The sequence below is a fragment of the Strigops habroptila genome, chromosome 5 (assembly GCF_004027225.2).
Source record: "Strigops habroptila isolate Jane chromosome 5, bStrHab1.2.pri, whole genome shotgun sequence".
Lineage (NCBI taxonomy): Eukaryota > Metazoa > Chordata > Aves > Psittaciformes > Psittacidae > Strigops > Strigops habroptila.
The window spans coordinates 8,808,015-8,829,115 of NC_044281.2; the positions used below are offsets into that span (position 1 = coordinate 8,808,015).

General features: G+C 41.9%; 1 protein-coding gene across 6 annotated transcripts in view; it reads left to right on the forward strand.

The window, feature by feature from the left end:
* Positions 1–19,001: 19,001 nt before the first annotated feature.
* Positions 19,002–21,101, forward strand: part of MYO1B (myosin IB) — a 114,352-nt gene continuing 112,252 nt past the window's right edge. For all 6 annotated transcript variants that reach the window (XM_030488923.1, XM_030488926.1, XM_030488928.1 and 3 more), the window contains exon 1: positions 19,002–19,130. The gene's annotated coding sequence lies outside the window, so the exon portion shown is untranslated. The remainder of the gene's footprint in view (positions 19,131–21,101) is intronic.

Sequence of the window (21,101 nt, forward strand, 5' to 3'; positions counted from 1 at the left end):
TGGAACAGGTTGTAGTACTGGAGCCAAGCAGTTAATCAGGTGTAACATGAGGCTTTGACATGATTTACTGCCTGCTGGTGGCTTGTACTGGGACTGTATTGTCCTTCTGTATGTACTGTATAATAGTTTTAAGCTGTCCTTGGACAGGGCCCTATTGTAAACAAGCTGTCTGGCTTAACTGGGATATCCTGTAAAAATATGTTAATAAAAACTGAAGTCATTGTAAAGGATCCTATTCCTACTGTTTCTGTTTCCCAAACTATTCCCAGCAGTAAAGTATGTGCTCTTAACTCTTGCTGTGCTGATGCTGTTCTGACGCCTGCTAGTGTTGTAATACTCGTTTCAAGACTGATAATCATAGCATGGCATCTCAGCTGGCCGTGTGAGAATTCTCTCCTGCCTCAGCTTACACAATGCAGAAATTACCACCAAAATAAAGCTTGCTCTCAAGGCGTCACATAAATTTATTAGCACTTAGTGTAGTTCATGTCCCTTGTCTCTCAGCTTAGTCAGGTCTATGGAGTGAGTTCGGAAATCTTACTTTATTTAAGTTAAAGGAGTTTTTTAAATGAGGTAACTTGTGTTTGATATTAGTATATTATGTCAGGTCCTTGTAGACCAGAGCTAGGAGGTCAAGAAATGACAGTAAACCCTTCATGGGGTGTAATGTTCAGGAGGTTCTGAAAGACGTCATCAGACATCATTCACTGAGGGTGACCTCTACTAGACTTTCTGACTAGGGATAGGTGCTGAAAAGGTGAGTTTTTGCAAAATGAAGTGTTGTTCCTTTGAATGCAGAGGAGTGCTGAGGTGGGTTAGACATGCTGAATTTCTTGAGGAAACAGATGCTGAAAGGTGCATACTGAGAATCTTCTCACAGAAATCACTATGTTTTATAGGCAGGGTAAGACAGTTAGGAGACCCTCAGAGGACCTGCATGAAGGGCTCTTGTTTTACTAACCTGTCTACGAGGAACAGCACCTCTGTTAGAGGGATTTGCCTTGGTCTGCAAAGAGTAGCACTAAGCAGTAAACAGAGTGATGCTTTGGAGAAATTTCTGGTTCCTCCAACTCTTCTCACCCTGGAGCTCTGCAAAGCACAAGTCCTCTGCAATATGGGCATCAGGATTTTAGCAGGACCTCCAAAGGATCAACCGGTGGCTCTAGAGAAACGCATGAATCCCAGTTTGAAATAGCCCCCTCCCATCCCACTCGTTTTTGTTAAAGACAAACTTGTGATATCCCACCTCTTGCACATTAACACACCATTCTGAAGGTAAACCAGGTATCAAATCTTTTTAGTAAGGATTTGAATCATCCCCATGTTTGGAAACTAGTTGTGTGTCGCATGCTGGTTTGGGGAGGGTCGGGTCATGTGTGTGCAGCTGTTGAAGGCCATTAAAAAGTGACCTGAGCCCCCCTCAGAGCAAGCCTGGGATTAACTGTAAATTGATATAACAGGTCTCAAACACAAATTTCAGCTTTCTGCATGGCAGAGTTTTTCTAAATTTTCTCATTCCAGGTATTCTGGTTATATTACTCCTTCATGTGCTTTTAAAAATAGACTGCACAGCAAGTCATCGGCTGTTCATAGAGTTTAATAATAAAAGAGTTAATATTTCAAATCTGAATGAGAAGAATGAATACCCCCCCAATGTATTTCCAGCATGGCAGTTAATTTAAAACTTTGCTTGAAAAATAAGAAAGAAAAAAAAAAAAGAAGGACTGACAGTTTTGATTTTATATTACATAGGAAAAACTTAGTTTTCTTGCTTGGTTTTTAGGTTTAGAAACGTATGTTGTCTTTGCTCTGGTAAATGTTTGTCAGTAAATGCTACAGGACTTAGGGTCGTGATTGTGCTGGTTAAAGGTTCAGTAGAGCTTGGAAAAAAAATTGACAGGGTTGGAGAGATCAAGATGGTGGGTCATGATTTAGGTTGGAAAGAAGTTTGCAAGCAAATCTCTTGTGATGCAAACACTGCTTCCTTAGTTCTGGCACCTCTTTTTTTATCTTTTCTTCCCTTGAATGGATTGATTTACTGTGGTGAACTTTAAAAGACTGGCTTGCAGGTTGTTTTCTAGGCATCAATAAGAAAAGTGAAATTACTTGATCAAGGCAGTGGGGCTGGGCATCTGAGGTAACATGTTCACCGGATAAGCAAGGACCGCTTTCTGGTGGAGTAGTTATGTGTAGGGAGATACTTCCCACAGCCTCAATATCACAGTGGAGACAAAGCAGATGTTTTTACTTCAGCTAACAGCATGAGACAGAAATGATGCTTGCATGGGACTGAGACCGGCAGAGACCCGGTGCTGGTCTTGAGTGTTTCTGCTGAGGCAAAAGCCTTGTGTGACCTCTCTGTGAGGATATGGTGAAACAGCAGCTGTGTGAGTTGTGGTGTGGTTTGATGATGGTGGTGAAGGCAGGTTGATGAAAAGAATGAGTGTCTAGCCAGGCCGGTTAACTCTTTGTAGGTGGCAATGTGGCCCAGCCCCGGTGAGCCCAGAGCAGCTCCTCCAACTATGCTGGCTCCTATGCACTCATGTTGATGGAAAACTGTTACCCCAGTATCTCCTGGGTGTTTTGGAGACCTCTGGATAAGCCCAGGTAGCATTTCATCAGGAAAGAGTGAACAACTTTGAGGGGGCAGAGAGCTAGAAGCAACTAAGCATTTCAAACAGCCTGGAAATGGTGGCAGTTGGCTTGCTGTTGGGCACAGCCATATAGCTTACCTGGATTTGCCATCGCCTGATTACTACCCCTCGAAAGAAGGCAGCCGAAAAGATTCAGGAGGCAGAAAACCACACTCTTCAGTTCAGGGAATTGTTTCATTTTCAAAAGGCCACTGTTTCTTTTTTCTTTTGATTCCTGTGAGTAGGACCAGTTCCAATGGCTCTGGAAGCAGCTACGCAGGACAGCGATTGCTGCTTTTCAGTGGGAATGTAGAGCTCGGTCAGTTAGTGTGTACCTTTTGTGTCTGCTTATGTGGTGGGGTTTTTTGTTGCTCTTTTTGTTAACTGTTAGCTTAATGAAAACGCAAGGAATGGAACCTGGTTTTTACAATGTAACTGTCTTCAGAGCAGCAACAGCAATCCCACAACATTACATGTAAATGAGCACCAATGACTACTGGAGGGGAAATACAGCAAAAATTGCTTAGTTTTAATGAAATAAATTATTGCCCTCCCCTAACACACTTTTTATTTTTTTCCTCAGTTCCTGTCTGCACCACTTTGTATGGGGGCTGCACAACCTACTTTCAGCAAGGTAAAGCTGAATCTTTTCTCATTCATATAAAAAGGTGATGAACTGCGGCCTTCAGAATATCGTTTATTCAATCAAATGTAGTAGTCATGATAGTCATATCTTGCAAAACATTTTGCCCTAACTTGTCTCTAAATTTTTTGTTGACGTAGTTCAAATTCATCATTCGTTTCCCTCCCTAAGTCAGTGAGATTCAGGAGGGAGCCACGGCAGAAGGTTAAAGCCTATTGTATAATTTGGTATTTAAGCTGCATGCCTTTTGCATACAGTAAAACATCAGGGATTAATGAAAGCATTTTAGTGGATTCCTATATTTGTGAATCATAGCAGAAACATGAGGTCACTAGGGATAGCCTGACTACCAGATTTTCAGGCTGGTTAGAGGCACTCTGTATTACCAAGTGCAGTTTTCTTATGCATGTGGAAAATTACCTGGTGTTTTTATTTTCCCCACTGTATTGTTATACTGTTTAAGATGCATGAGAAGGCTACTCAAAATAATTTTGCCATACAGAGAATAAAATATCTTAAATTTGATCACAAGACCAGTTACCATCTGCTTATTCAAAGCTAAGGTAAGAAGGCAAGTTAGATCTGCCTGTGACACATAGGATATGTCTTAGCATGTGGAAAAATTACTCTGTGTAATGCGTAGAAACCAGACTGCTCAGTACACTGAAATGGTGTAAAAATGGCTGTAGGTATACAGCAGGGGATGGTCTTGCCTGTGAGCAGTTTTTGATGCCTCTGGGTTCTGCGACTTGCAGAGCAGAGCTCAGTCGGCAGCCACTGAAGTGTTTTAGTGAAGCAATTTATAATATCCTGGAAACAAAATAAGGTAATACTTCTAGTCATTCTTTTAAAAACCTTAACATATTAACTTGATTTGTGGCCCCCCTCAGATTTCTCTAAAGAAAGGCTGTAGGAAGCTTCTTTTTCCATTGATCTTGAGGAGTGCAGAAACCATGTTGTAGACTGGATAAAGGGTGTTTCTTTTATCCTGTATCTTGTATGCCATAAGTGTATCTTATCTGCATGGACTTACATAGCATGACTGTAAAAATGCTGTGCTCTGAATTACCCTTGTTCTGCCACCAAATTACTAATGCCTATGCCTTGGAAGTCAAGGATTCTTCTAACTTCCTTGCCACAAGTCTGCTGTAGCATTTTGAGGACTGCAGTATGTGCCAATTCTGAACAAAAGACTAGAAAGCTATTACTTAATATTGCTAAAAGATACAGAATCCATAGATGAAATGTCACCATATGGATTATTGCCATCCATGGAGAAAATAGAATTGATGCATATGGCTTGTAGCTCATTTTTTCTTTAAATGCTGGGGAGCCTAACTTCTTTTCTAATGAGACCCCTCTACTTCATTCTGGCATTGACAATGGGCCTTAGTCAGGCTGAGTTTCATACTGTTCCATGAAGGTCCTCTGTACTGCATGAGGAGTATTTAATACAGACGGAAATCAGACACAGTGCTTTATCCATGAGACAATAGCCCTGTTCATAGCTCTGTTTATAAAGTCATTAAAAAATGAGGAGAGTGACTTTAAAATAGCAAAGTGAACAGACACGTCCAAACTCTGTTAGAAACTGAAGAAGCTGGACAGAAAATCACGTTTTCTTATAAAGTGATAGTTGTTTCCTATAGAGACCATATGGAGCTTGACAAGAATAGCTACGGTGACCCTAAAGGTTTTAGGCATGAGCTTTCCTTAACTAGTTATTACACTGTTTAATGGCTTTTTTCCCCTCCACAATCAGGAAAAAGCAGCCACAGTGAAGCACACATAGTGGGTAATGCTATGAACACTTTCCATGTAGTTATAAGTTTGCCCATCTGAGCAATGACATCAAAATGTCCAACAGTGTTCTAAAGAAAATGGCAATGCATGCATTTAGGCAGACCTTGGTTGGTGGCTTACAGTTCTTTCTAAAATCTTTGCATTTTGGGCTTGCAAAAATGAAGACCTATAGAATACAAGATTTAACACATAGCACTAGTGTTGACATTGTCTGTTTTAGGCCATGAGGGAGAATTCTCCTCTAGTTACTACCATGAATAATTTCTTCTTTTTTTTTTTCCTTCAATTTTCCTGATTTAGTTTCAAAGCACAGAAATACCATTTCCCCCCCTCTCCTGATTGCTCAAGACATTTTGATCATTAAAATACATTTTGTATAATTTCTTCACTTAGCCTTACAGGGCTCCTTTTGAACATCTGTTTTAATTATACTGAAGCAAGCTATGATTTCGCTGGCTTAAAATTTCCAAGACTGGGTGCCAGTAGCAATGTGTTTGGCTACTGCCTTCCTCTAGTTCTGCCAAAGTAGAAACTCCCCAGGCTATTCACGTCTGATTTCTTTTTTTTTTTTTTTGTTATATTTTATTTTATTGGGGGTGCCAAACCTTAAAACAAGAGATGCATGATCTGGCATTAGTTTTGATTGGCTGTCAGACTCATTTGTCTACATAAGTCCCTTCGTTTCTGCAAAAACAGTGCATAGGAGATCCATAATAATCAAAAAATTCTGCTTGCCTTAGCAGTGAGAAGAGATGGGGATCAGAATAGCGCCAGCATGAAAATGTCATGGTGTAATATTAAGCCTTGCAGCTAGTATTTACAGCTGTAGAGGATGTTTTCTTGTAATCTTATTCTTGTCTTTATTGTTTTACTGAGTAACTTACTCTGTTTGCTCAGGGGATGTCTATGTTTGGCATCCTGCGGAACTAGAATATGTAATGCTTTCTTCTTTTTTTAGGAAGTCTATGCTGAAGAAAGAGAATAAGACAATACTTAACACACCCCTCGTGTAAATAAAATAAGTAACTATAGATTCCTGTTACATTTGAAATCAGCTATAGCTAACTGGTTGGCAAGGAAAGGGGAGGGGAGGAAGGAGATGCTGCTCAAGATTTCTTAACACAGATAATAGAAGGACACAGTCAGATGAACAATTTTTCTCGTAAAAAATCCCAAACAAACAAAACCAACTTGTGTTTGTTTGGTTTTTAAGTGCCATCTGAAAAAATGACATCTAAGATCAGTGACTAGCCTTACTTTTTAATTATTGTTTTTTAAAGACTATAGATATGCGTGGTCTTCCTACTTAAAATTAAAACCTGCTTAATACTAAATTAAAAGAGTGATTATGCCTCAAAACACCAACTCTAAGGGAATGCCTGCAGTGAAGACTAAAGCATGACTTCAGATCAAGCAAGCAGTCCTTGTTAGCGCTGTTCTGCCATGACTATGCCCTCAACCATATCAAAGGGCATTCAGAGGCAGTCTGAGGGCTCCCATCCGTGGGTTCCAGCTTCCGTAGCTGTAGGTTTTCCCCTATGTTTGAAAGGTCAGCTGGCATCTGGGAGCAGACTGTTTCTCTTTTCCTTTCTCTGATTGAGCTTACATTTCTGTGGATCTTTTAGGAAAATATAAGTTGAGGGCAGCAATTTCCTCAGCTGTGCTACAGTCTTCTGCTAATGAGGACTTGTAAGCTGTGCATACTAAAGGAAAAATCTGCTATTTCAGTGATAATTGGGTATTTTTGTGTTGGATGTAAGTGTGGTGGTGAATTTAACCCTGTGTGAAGCAGTGGCATGATCCCATATTGTGATTGTGCTTCAGGAAGTTTGTCTTGCCATATGCTTTTTCTGAAGTACAGAGTTAAAATTATTCTAAACAAAATTCCCTGTAACTCGTGTCTGTTTTGAAATATCCATGTAACGTGGACAAGGGATGATTATGTTGACAATGGCATTTCCATCATATCTTTACATAAATAACTTTGAATCTAAACTTCATGCTATGTTGTATTTAGAGTGGTGGCAGATAAGAACCTTGGAATAAACCCAGACTTCCCCGAGGAAGTGCTAATGCAGATGCAGGATCAAGCTAAAAGTTGAAGTCCTTCACCACCTGATACCTGCAAAGCTTCAGTCTTAGGGAATGATTTTCAGAAAATGATCTATTTGCTGAATATAAATTTTACTAAGTTTCCTAAAAGTTTGGTTGCAGTGAGGGCTGAAACAGCAAGAAGGCTAAGAGGCTGCAGAAGTAGTTGCAACCCTTCTTCCACTCCAGTTGGAACGGACGTAGAGGACTAAATGAGTAACACTGGCAAGTAAAAGTGCACTTGACCCTTAATTAGTTGAATCTTGCTTGCAGAGGGTAGGGCTTGGTTTCAGTGGGAAGCTGGACACACAAATTGGTATTTCATACCCCTTTCTATGCACATCTTTCTGTGGCAACTTTTTTCTTCAAAAACTTCAAAGATTAAACTGCAGCATTACTGAAAAAGTCAATAATACAGATGCTGTGTGAGCCAGAGCAGTAAGAAAGGAGTCTACCCTGAGGGAAGAAGTGGGAAGCCCCAGTGTAACATATTGAATGTTTCAGCAGTGATTAATAAATTCATGAGGAGCTGTTGTGCAACAGTACCCAGAACAGATCAGTGAGTAAGCATTTGGAAAGCCTTGTTTTAGTAGATTAATAATTATGCAGGGCTATTCTAATTTCATGGGACATATTTTAGTGTATGATCTGAACCACTGTATATGAAAAGTGTAAGCTCGAAAGGCTTCATAAAAATCTAATATCAGTAAAAACAGTTTCATGATTAAAAAAAATCACACAAAAGCCTTTTTATTTTAAATTAAACACCTGTATGGTTTTTGCAGCAGTATTGCAGCTATAGACTACTGGCATAACCAAAAACCTAGTAAAAAAACTAACCAAAGGGTAAAATGAACCTATATAAATTCACCTCATAAATGAGGTGAAGAGGCTAGTTTTCTGAAGGGTTTGTATTTAAAACTGATGTGGTATTTAGTTTCTGGCCTTCAGTATGGTGTTTAATTTGGAATCCTCTTCTCCTAATATGCTCAAGGAATAGCAAAACTATAGCTAACATTAGTACATCCAGTTGTGTTTGTATTGTTGCTTTTGGCACAAAGATTTAGCATCTCTTTTTAGCTTTTAGATACAGAAGCACAAATTAAAAGCCTTCTAGAGTGAGAATGCGCCTTTCTGTTTCACAGTAAGGCTTCAGGACAGTTTCCTTTAGTTTCTGGGTTTACAAGGACAGCCCAAAACTTTGCATAGGTAGCTGGGGCGGAATTGCATAAAATCCTGAACATTTTGCTATCTAAAGTCCAGACTTCAAGTCCAGCCACTGCCACTCATTCCTTTTGGCTTGACCAATGCTTAGCAAATAAAATCTCACTGTTCAAAAGATAAAGGACATGATAAACTCAGAGATTTGCCCATATCACAGTCTGGATGTTGAAACAAGACCCAGTTGTTCATTAACATTGATAGCCTTTAAAAGAAATCCTTCCTTGCATCTGAGCTTGATTAAGGCCTCATGCCTCTCAAACTGCACTGTCAGGAGGTGAGCAGCTGCAGACTAATCAGGGTTGATATCCTCATTTCTGCTCTGAAAAAAACCAAACCCCTAACCCAGTGCATTTTCCTCACAAGCTTTGAAATCTCAAAGCGGCAACAGTTGGTGAGTGTTTGTATGAAATGTGCAGTGGTCTCTGCAGTGTGCTCCTTCATTCTTCTGAGCCCCTGTCTGCTGGAATTTCTCACATGGAGAAAGTTATCTGTTCTTTAAACAAGAAAATGTAAATTAATGTCTTTTGTAGGAAACATGCTGAATAAGGATCTCCTACGGACCTAGCTTTGTATGTAGGCAGAGACAGTTTCTGGACTCAAGCCATTCATTTTTCTCCCTACAGTCAAAAACATTCATTATTGCCTACGTAGTTTTACTTGAAGTCTACCAGCTTTGTTTGCAATAAAGAATCCGGCCTTTGGAGACTTTTCTGTCTTTTCTGGTATGCTGTCTTGATAAAGTTACCATCCCTAATTCTTCCACCACAGCAAGTGTGTTTTATCCATCCTTTCATCAGCTCACAGATGCTCCCTCACTGTGAGTGTTCTTTTTAAGGGCTAGAATAGTACACGTATCTGCAGTATCTGCTTCTGTGTTGCCTTTTTACATTACTTGTCCTGTGTTTCAACAGCCTGCTGGGTTCCATGGTCTTGCTGGCATATTGTTGACTTTGACAGCACGCTTAGTATGATGCTAAGCCGTTACACAGAATGGTTCCCTGTAAAGTACAGTGCTGTAATCCTCATCATGTATCCTATAATGAAAGTTTTTCTGGCATTGTCCCTGCTGAGGTAGCTGCTAGATATAAGAGGCAGTGCAGCAAGTAACTTTGACCTATTTTTGTGTAGGCACTAAGAAGCAGATGAGATGAGGAAGAGAAGCAGGCACCCTTTCCCTTTTCCATTTCCCAGTATTTATAAGATTTACAGCAGGAACAATCCTTGTACTGTACTAAGTATAACGCATCTAACTCTCACTGGCTCTTGTGATGGGTGATGTGCTGGAGGAAAGGTTCCTTTTTTTTTTATCTCTTTCTCTTAGAACCCCCTCTCTCATTGATTTTTGAAGGCAAAAGAGTAATTTGACCCTTACGCAGGTGCTTCAAAGCTCACAGACAAATTATACAGATGAAACTGCAGCTTTCTAGCTACTTTCTCTATCTTGGTTGTGCTTTCCTAAAGAGAATGATTGTAGAAACCACAGGGTCATGTGTGAGCCCTCTCTAGTTGCGTTGTTCTATTAAAACAGTAAATCACTTCCATGAATGTGCTTTTCTGTGTGGCAGCTGTTGGGTAATTTAGTCCAAAGTCAACTGTACATCTTTAGTCACTTCAGAGATAATGTGTCCTACAGATGGTTTCAATTAATATTTGTTCAGGGCTGTCTAAAGCAAGTAGCCAGTGTGCTTGTTTAATGTCAGTTAAAAATATCTCTATTTATGCACATGACATGTGACCTTCAGACTTGTTGTGGTCTGCTGGGTAATACCCCCAAAACAGCCTGGCACAGGGTTTTAATTAATGTCCTTCTTTCTTTACCTTTTTTTACCCCATATTGGAAGTAGGCACAATACCCAGGGCTTGTGGGATGGTCAGCCCAGAGCCTGTGCTTCTGTTTGAGGAACAAAAATAGTGATCTTTGGTAAGCAGTTATTATGTATTTTACAGAGTGCATTTTCAATGTTCAAAGCCTGGCTCAGCCCAGCTATTCTGCTTCAAATAAGCACACATTTAGGAACAGTACTTAAAGACGAACATGGTTTATGCGCTTCACTGGCTGCAGTCCTCCAGAAAATAGCAGGGTCTTTTTAGCTAAACTAATGTTGGAGATAAAGATGGTTTATTACTCGCACAGTAAGAGTGTTTTTAATGAGTAAATATGAAATGACAAAGTGCATGTTTTGAAGAAAAGACAGACTGTGACTGTCTATTGGTGAGATCTAAGAAAGAAAATGGTTTGTAATACATATTATAGGGCAACACATGCATAGGACCACACACCGTAAACATATAGAATTTGATTTTAATGTGTACATTTTGTTTATGTAAAAATGAGAATCTGTATATTACACAGAATAATAGTCACAGACAATAGCAAAATCAAACACAATCAGTGAATGCTGAAAGTATAAATGTAAGTTACGTTTTGGCAGACTAGTGATTAATCTGGTGACAATTAAGTATATTCTTGGATTCAAACAGGTAGTGGAGTAGCTTGAGTAACTGCATTGATGAGGAGTTAATAGGGCAATGTAGAGGAAAGTAGCATTGATGTGTTTGCTCTGTTTCTATTTGGACAGAGTTAAAAGTTTGGCTGAGGAACCAGTTACGTCACTGTTGCCTTGCTTCTTCCAGTAGAATTGCAGTTGGTTCCAGCTGGTGTAGCTGGGGCTGGATTGCTTCAAGAAGGTTGCTAACGGCATCTCTTACAAGCACTGCATTCACCTATGGTGGAAGCAGAAACACTCCATATACAGATGTTATTCATTTGCTCCTTGTTGGCAAAAGGTTTCACTCCTGAAGAGTTCACTGTGTTGGAATAAAGCTGGAGAACAAAGAAATTGCTATTTCCCTGCATATAAGACGTGCATAATCCCTAGTGAGTAGTTAACATTTGGGGAACATAGGAAGAACTGTGGTGCTGGCAATGTCTGTCTGGCATGTGCAGTCACATCCTTCACAGCTGGGTTACCTTCCACAGGCTTTTCTTGCAATGAAGTTGGAAGAAAAAATTGTCCTCGTGTGCCCTAGACAAGCTGATCTCTTTTCTTATGCTAGCAGGGGAAGTGGAAGGCTCTCAGGCATGCAAAATTATTAAGATGGAACCTCCAGAAACATCTCATTCCTGAGTTCTTTAGCCATTGATTTTTCCATGCTGCACTTCTCTTTATTATTTATACTGCCTTCATTGTTGCTACCATTCACAGGCTGCTGGACAGCCAGCAAAGAATTTGGCTGAATTGTCTGTCTGTCTGCACTTTCGATTGCAGCCAAAACGGTTTTGAATCCACAGCCAGAAACTTCCATAGTCAGTTCCCCTTTTAACTCTTCTTTAAGAAAATCACCAAGGTGAGAGAATCATAAGTCACTAAAGGAATTACATGCATAATAAGTTCCTCATCTGTGACTGCCTGGACACCATTCAGTGTTAGTATTGAGGAGGAGATCTTTTATAAGGTCATTCTCTATTAAACTTATGTTGGCTTAAGTGGTGCAACTCCTTTTCTAACACCATCTTCTGTCGATTCCTTTTGTAGGAAGTGGGCTTTCATTTTTCAGATTCTAGTGGTAATTGAAGACTAGATTTAAACAGTGGGGAAAATAATGATAAAGCATAACTCCTCATTAGAAATCTTTTAATACTGTATGAATATGCAAAAGTGTATATAAATACGTAAAAAATTCACATCATTTCATACTACCGCACAGGAATGGTCATTCCCAGCCTGCAGCAACTTGTTAAGCCTCATTATGTGACATGTGGGATTTATTATTATAATATACTTGGCTTTATTTTGAAAATAAGTTTGCACATACCTACAGTTCAATTCCAACACTTTTGTGTTGGCTAATTTTGCTTGCAAGAATAGTTATAGTTCAATATCCTTAATCCAAATGCAAGTTTTCTTTGTAAGTGGAGTCCTAGATAACAGAGAACCATACAAAGCACAAAACCATGTCATTGCTACGTTCGTATGCCTGTGGGAAGGAGGATCCCCACAAACAGATGCGACATGTGGTTAGAAATCTCAATATAAGTGCAAGTCTATCTTTAACACATCACATATTGTGCTTGGGAATCCGCAAAAACACATACATCACAAAATCAAAGAGTTCTGTGAGAAGTATATAAAATGAGGAAAGAAGATCCATAATTACCCTACTGCAGAGATTTTCAGGCTGTGTATTCCTGTATGCATTGAGATTGCAGAGGGAATACTTGTGTTTGCCTTTTGGTGCACAGAGACTTCTCCCTTGTCCTACATGGTTTCAAACTGAAGATTTTTACCCTGTCACTAAATGCGAGGACTGATGTGAGATGAACTTCTCAATCTCACAGGACACTGGGCCCTTCCCTCCCCTAATTACAGGCTTTACGATTTGCTTGAGGGGGTGCTTATGAACAGACACATGCAGCTGTGTCTCAAAAACATTTGTGTTATAGAGGGAGGGAAAATGAATCTGTCCTATTAGGAAAAATGGGACCTTCTCCTGTTCTGTAACCTCAACAGTGCAATACTTTGGGTGGGTGGGGAAGTATTATTTAAGAAGCCTGAAATGTCAAGTGTTACCTCTGATCAAATTCCTCCTTAAGCTCTTGAAATAATCAGAAGTTTGCAGAATTAAGGTGTCATTTCAGAAGGTTATTGTATCTCTCATGTTTTTAATTTAATTTTTTTTCTGTGTTTTTCTTAATTTCAATGGATGTACTTACTCTTGAACAGAAAAGCAGAGTTACTAAGGCACATTAGCAGGGAAAGTTGTATGAGGTTTGTTTAAAAACAGCGAGAGAGTAAAACCTGTTTGGGGTCTCCTGGTTTCATGACTCAATGCACTGACCTAACAGCTGGTGTATCCAATGTGCACTGCAGTGTCTGCTTCCCTAGAGAGTCTATTTTTCTGTGTACTGCATCCCAGGTACCTACAAAGAGAAACCAGGAAAAGATCACCCAAGTATAGGAGGGAGGTGCTCAGCCCTTCAGAGCAGATGAACCATGCTGAGGTTCATTCTGCCTGGTGGGTATTGGGTCCAGCTACTGAGATCACTGGATCAGACTGAGGACGTTAGCATGAAACATACAGGTTAGGCTGGAGAACTTTGGTAGCTTGCATCAAGCACCAAACTGCTTTCAAGCCTGAATTAGCCAGAAAAAAAGTGAATGCTGCTTCTCAGATCCTGTCCTGTGCTTAATGCCAACACACAGGGTGAAATCTCCCCTGGGGTGACCTCTTCTCTTGAATTCTAGGTCTAGACCCTAGGTCTTATGCAGGTCTTTGCTGCAAAGGAGAAAAATACCATGCTAACTGATGGCATATTGCTGCACCTGGACAAAAAGGGGAAGTCCCTATTTGGCAGGATGAGGAGACATTATGGCAAAATGGAAAGCTGACAGTGTTTTGACAGGTGGGAATACAAATCCCGTATAAGATCCACAGTTGGAGAAAGCAGATGATCTCAGTACTGAATTTAATCAATGCTTTCCAAAGCACTTGAGAAGCATTCCAAGAAGTGGCTGTACAGAGCCACTGCTTGTTCATTATAACTTGTATTGCAGTTTAATTTGCCACGGGTGGGTGAAGGATGAGCTGCGTTCATGTACAGTCTTTGCTTTCTGGTTTTCTAGTCACGAAACTGGAATTCTCTGGACCACTGGCAGCTTGTTTGTTGAATCATTCACTTGGGTGCAGACAGAGTTCAAACCTGTAGCCATTTTCCATGACAAAGAAGCCAGACACTTACTATTTTTAAATCCCTGTGCTCAGTCTTATAGCAAGATTTCCTGTCGTTGTGTTATGAGTACTGGGTTGTTTTTTTTTTGCTTGAAGTGGAAAAGTATTATAGCTACCGTAAGGGGTATTCCCACAACTTCTGGTATGCACTCAGTCCCACTGATTTAGAACAGAGGTATAGCTGCAACACTGTTGAAGGGTACAGAAATTTCTCACCGGGTATAGGAAAATGGCTAAGCTTGGACTGGTGGCAAAGTATGAGATTAGAAACGTGAACATCTAAATTGTTTTCAGCTCTGTCAAAGAACTGCTATATTTATTTTATTTTATTTATATTTTTGTTGAGTTGTTCTCGGTGACTCAGTTTCCTCATTTATAAATAGGAATAATTTGAACTCACCTAGTTCATCTCTCCATATATGAGAATTGTATGCCTAAACAAATATGAAATAATAAATCACATCAATTAGTAACTATTTTTGGTGGCTGAAAGAAATATTCAGAAAAAACAAAAATTGATTTTATTTGGTTTTTTCTTTCTCTTTTTTTAACTACTGAAAGCTAATTTTAAGTTATAAATAAGAATATTTGTCTCAAGTACTGATTTTTTAATTATGGTATTTAACTAATTTTAACTGTGTAACTAAATGCATTTGAGAGTGCTTCTACCTCCCATCCAGTTTTATCTAACAATGTCAGATGTTTCTGTATTTCTAGTGAGCTAACCTCATCCTAGAGCCATGGACACAACTGAGACTAGATTACTACCTTGCCTTGCTGCAAATCCCGGCAGGCAGTACAGACTATGGTTCATAGTAGTTCTGGTTTTGTTCTCTGACGTGGCTGGCTCAGCTGTTCTTCGCCTTCTTTTCTAGGCAAGCTTGGCTAGGAGCTGCTTCTAGTCATTAACTAGTGGTCTTCTAATTGCCAGGGACTGTCATAGGCAAATGCAAGGGCTGTTTTGTGTTTGGTTCATGGGTTGTCACTCTAAATGGGACCATGAAACTCCACAGTTTTGCCCTTACAGTCTTAGCAACAGCTAGTTTTACAGTCGGGTTTGTATCTGACTTGCTTGGCTTGTGAAGCTGTAGGCTGTAATCAAGAAAGGATAGTCCACCCTGTGGAAACGTCCAAAAAAAGAAAAGGAAAATAAAAAAGGGTCCTTTGTAAATAAGCAGCTCCTAAACTGCTCTGATGGGCACGGATGTGTGCCACAGCTTCTGGTGAGGCCGTGATTTGGGAACTGCGAAACAGGGATGCAGCCACAATCCCATTTTCTTTCTGAAATTGCTGTCAGCTGTTGCCAAATGAAGCCTCTTCCCTTTCAGAATGACATATGTGTGTGCTAAAGAAAGCATATTTAATGGTTCAGTAGCTGGAAATTCCCCTTAAATATCCTCTAGGTTATAGCTAATGTTCAAAAGAGACCTGAATGTGCATTGAATACTGATTATCCCTGATCACTTATATGCCGATACACCATTTGGCTTTAAAAAATGACCTATTTCTTAAAGAAAAGAATTCTTGGTACCTGCCTGCACATCTTTTAATTTATTTTAGGTTTATTTTTTTTTACATTTACTGCAGATTGTGCCAGTGGTAATTATGGTAGTCCAGGAGATGTAGTAAAAAGAATCATAGAATGGTTTGGGTTGGAAAGGACCTTAAACCCCCTGCCACCGGCAGGGACACCTTCCACTAGAGCAGGTTGCTCCAAGCCCCTGTGTCCCACCTGGCCTTGAACACTGCCAGGGATGGGGCAGCCACAGCTTCTCAGGAAACCTGTGCCAGTGATACACTGCCCTCACAGTGAACAATTTCTTCCTTGTATCTAATCTAAATCACCCTTCTTTCAGTTTAAAACCATTCCCTCTTGTCTTGTCACTACACGCCCTTGTAAAAAGTCCCTCTCCAGATTTCTTGTTAGGCCCTCTTTAGGAAGTGAAAGGCAGCAATAAGGTCTCTCCAGAGTCTTCTCTTCTCCAGGCTGAACAAGCCCAGCTCTCCCAGTCTGTCCTTGTACAGGAAGTGCTCCAGCCCCCTTATCATCCTCGTGGCCTCCTCTGGACTCTCTCCAGCAGGTCTATGTCCTTCTTGTGTTGAGGGCCCCAGAGCTGGACATAGAACTTCAGGGGAATCTCACAAGAGCAAAGTAGAGGAGCAGGATCACCTCCCTCGACCTACTGGTCATGCTCCTTTTGATGCAGCCCAGGACACAGTTTGTTTCTGGGCTATAAGCACACACTGCTGCTCATGTTGAGCTTCTTGTCAATCAGAAAAAAAAAAATAAAAAAAAAAATTTTAGATTGATTTGTGATACCCTTTGCATTGCACTAACTTGCTTTAGGGAAAGACCACAGGCTTCAGGACCGATGTTTCTTTGCTTACTGTGTAAAGCAAAGAGTGTAGTTACAGTGATGGGCTTCTAGTTCACATTGTATAAAGAACAAGAATGGAAAACTGCCTCAGAATAAGGATGAGGTAATGAGATATATTCTTTCACATAGAGCTGAAACAAGGTGGGAACAGAGTGCTGGAAGGCCAGGGGAGAATTCTGGGTAGTTCCGGTTCGTTTCCTGGAGGACAAGGCACCTTCACAAGGATGCTAATTATTATCCATGTTATAAATGCTACCAAATACCATCAGCTGTTACAGATGGACATTGTTATTTACAGGAATCTAAGCATCAAATGGGCACAAAGAATGCGGCTGAGAAGTAGCCACTGTTAACCCTTTTGAAGCACAGCGGTAAGACTGTGGCAGGAAAGCTACACTGCTTCTGTCCTGCGCTGATGCTTCTCTTTGGATGAAACGGGGAATTTTAACTTCTGAGGTAGTAGATGTTGTATCTTCATGCCAATGCAATAACTTTTGATAATTTTAATGTGTAAAGTTGAAATAGATACTTTGTGCAATGTTTGCAGTGACTGCCTTGTGATGCTACTTACTGTTCTGGGTGCATTGCTGATAAATAGTGTTGTCTGGACAGTGACTGCTTTCCTTACAAAAACCTGAATTTAGATGTGGAGTAAAAGGAAATTACTTTTTTTTTCCTTCTTCCTTCATTAATTGGGAAAGAATGCAATAATTAAGTCACAGAACAGCAAGCAAAGTCAAGAGCAAAGTGTTAGCCTAAATGGAGAACAGGGTAAAAGGATGGCGTCACAGTGCTGCTCAGGAATGGTTCTTGCCTCTTTCAGACCACCCCAAACCTAAATTACCTTCCTGAGAATACCTGCATCAGACTGTCACTGTTTCTGAGTTTTAACTAAGCTTGAAGTTTTTCAGTGAGGCAAGTATTTTGTTGAAGCAGTTTTTGACCACTTCTAGTGAAAGCAGTTGTTATTTTTACAAATAAAAATGAAAGGGTGAGACAAATCTTTGGATCTTTCTGCTCTGAAAATCTCCAGGTAATAAAATAGTGATGAGTTATGAATCAGCAGGGCTGCAGGGCTCTCGTTCCTGGGATTCATTGGAATATTGTCTCCAGTATTTGTATAGTTACAGATTTGAAAACCTGTGTGAGAGTAAAATCCCTTTCTACACTCATAAGGGCTATCAAGGAATATCCTATGTACCTGAGAATACAATATTTGCTTTGAAATAACTGAAGTGTTTTAACAAGAAGGGCTTTAAAAATGCATTTTGCATCTTCACTGTATGTTTCTGATCATATTGAACTGGCGATGTAAGCTGGATTTCTTCCACATACTGTGAAGAGTTCTGGTGTGTGTCTGCAGTTGAGATCCTCTTCACTGTTACACCTGTCCAATGCAGGGTTAGCTTGTAGTTGAGTTGAAGCTTATTGCTGTTTAAAAACAACCCAGCTTGGAAAAAGCCTACTTTTAAACATGAAAAAAACCAAAACAATGAGATAACGTGGTAGTTGGTTCATTAGGAAAAAGCGCATGCGGTGAAACTTTTCACGGGGTGTACTTCGCCTGAAAGTATGCGACTGTGATCTGTATACCTAAATACTGCCTTGTTTCATCTGGGGAGGTTTTTTGGGGGTGGGGAGAAACGTCTGCTTACTTGCCCACAGACCCAGTTTCACACCAGATAATGGCCACGCAGTATGAACACAGCCCTTAGGGCTTTTTCTTTTTTTCCCCTCTTTTCGCACAATGGAGCAGTCGCCCTACATTGTTGATGGCTTATGTGCTTATCAGGGGCAGGGCTGGGCAGATAAGACGTGTTACGCCAAAGCCTGCTGTAAATGCTTTTGGGTGCTTACATTTAAAATGCTGGCATGTTTTGAGGAGATGATGAAAACGTTCTTGCAGGAATCTGGCCGGGAATGTTGGGGTTTGTGCTGAAATAGAATCATAGAAATAACTAGGTTGGAAAAGACCTTTAAGATCATCAAGTCCAACCATTACCCCAGGACTACTAAGTCCACCACTAAATATCAGTGAAGGCTTCATCTACATGGTTTCTGAACACTTCCAGGGACAGTGATTCTACCGCTTCCCTGGGCAGCCTGTTGCAATACCTGATCACCTTCTCGGTGAAGAAATTGTTCCTGATATCCAATCTAAACCTCCCCCGGAGCAGCTTGAGGCCGTTTCCTCCTGTCCTATCGCTTGTTACTTGGGTCAGTTTCTTTTTCTTTATTAGTTTTTGAAGGCTGAGGGTGAAGTGCACGGGGGCAAAATTAACACCGGGGTATGCCGCAGGTGGAGGGGTGCAAGCATCCCTCACAGCTCACGGGACGGGAGGACTGTGCCTGGAGGTGGACCGGCCCCGACACTGGGCAGGGCTGCGGGTCCGGGCTCTACCGAGGGGCGCCCGGGCAGCCCCCGGCGCGGGGAGCGGTGCCCGCCGGGCGGCGCTGCGGGGCCGGGGCCGGGGCGGGCGGTGGCGCCTCCGCCCCTGCCGGGCGCGGGCGGGGAGGGGCCGGGGCTGCGCCCCGCTCCGCGCCGCCTCGGCAGGGCAGCGTCCGCCGGCGGCTCGGGGCGGGAGGCAGCTGCCGCGGCACGGCGGGCAGCGCCCTTGGGCGGCACAGGTACGGCTCCCCCGGCACACACTCCCTGCCCGCACCGCCGGACCTCCACCCCTTTGTCTTGCGGGGCCGGCGGGCTACGGGGCTCCGGAGCGGGACGGGACCCGCGGAGTGGGTTGGGGTCGGTGCTGCAGAGGTCTTGGGGCAAGGGGGGTTCAGCACCGGGTCCTTTGCGATTAGGGAGCGGTGGTGCCGGGGTGCGGGTGCCGAGCACGGGAACGCGTCCTGGGCGTCCCTTCCCGGGGTAGAACTGCGGCTTTGGGACGATGTACGGGCGCTGGGGGTTCCCTCAGCATCTGCTGGATGGCTGTGGGCTTTAGGCGGCTTATTGTAGGCATGAATGCTGGTGTGCACGCAAGCAGAGATGGTCCGGATCTTACTCTTTAAAATAAGGATGTGTGTGTGCGTGCGCGCTTTTTCTGGGAAGAAAGGGACCGTGGCATCTGTTTCTTCTTGTCTGAAATAATTACCGTGTGTGCGCGGCTTTGCTTAATTCAAAAGAGCGGGCTCGGGTATGAGGAGAGGGGAGGACCGTGGGAAGAATGCTGTAACTCGGAGCAGGATGTCGAATTCTGCCGTCGGGTAACTCTGGGAGGAGAGACTTGAGGAAGGGCTTTGCAGGGCAGGGTCGTTGTCCCAAAGAGCTTCCCTGAGGGGACGCTTGCTATAGCCTCCTAACTAAGACCGTCTGTGTGCGCCTATGGAGGCTGAGGCTGCCGGGATTCGGTGCAGGACATCTGCTGCCGCTGTGTTTTGGGAAGGGCATCCCTTTGTTCCTCGGAGCGGCCAGACTCCCCATGCAACACAATGGCCATCCCGGCAGGGCCGCAGGCAGCGGGGCTGGCGGTACTGTTACAAACTGCATAGGTGCAGCGTGCGCTTCTCTCGCCCATGGTACCTGTGTGCTCGTACCTCCGTGCACACACATGCTGTTTGCTTTTTCGAGTAATTTAAACCTTTGCAATTTCAGATGATGTGATTACATCAATTGCTATGTATTTAAGCTGGACCGCCATCCTAAAGGACAAACATAACGTTAATGAAATAAAGGCTAACTACTCTTAAAATGTATGTTGGAGAAACTAATTAAAATATATCCCGATCAGAAATTAGCACTGGAAAATGTGTAAAGGTCAGGAAAAAAGGCTGACTTTGCAATTTTTGTGTTGAATCATGAGTTTCCCATATCCGGCTGTCCTATTGTTAATTGTGAATTAAGGCTGGCAGCAAGCTGCCCATCCTGGATGAATCATCACTTTGTCAAACCCTGTGTCAAAAAGAGGGCTTTCCCCAAAAGCGTGCAGTATTAGGGAACAGAAATAGTCCAACCCATCTGTTAAAGTAGAGTTCAGTGCTTGGCCGCTTTTAAATGTATTAAAGGTAATGACGTTCTTCTTTTCATATGTTTTTATTTCCAGTTGTCCCAGGCCTGAGTTTAAGAGTGTCTCTAATTTAGTGCTGAATGCAACACACTGCCTCTGGCTTGATTCTGTGTGAAGCTGTAATGGTTGGAGCATACCCGTTGTTCCCAGAATAACATAGAGTGGTCACCACTCATGTTGGCGTTTACCATTGTGTAGCACTTACTGGTGTGTTAGGTTACCACAAGTTCCCTCCTGTCCTTAGGAAAGAAGATGCTTCTGAAAACACCTATGTGGTGGTAGGTGGCGTATTTTATGGACGTCTTAAAAGCTTCATGTGGGCACTACAAACTGAGTGAAGATAAAAGAACTCCCAAAAACATCTTAGATCACAGAAACTTGCCTTTTTTTCTTTCCTTTTTTGTAAGAGACCTATTAAATTGTGTCTGTGGGGAGGATCTCTGTGAGGAAACAATGCCAGGGGACAGTAGTTTAGTTTAGCTCTGTGTGTTGGCCCTTTCAAAGGTTGTGCAAGACTCGATGTGATTCCCTTTAGAAGGGCAAATTTACATTGCAAGCCTCCCAGTGCTTCTGGGGGAAGGGAAAATAAAAG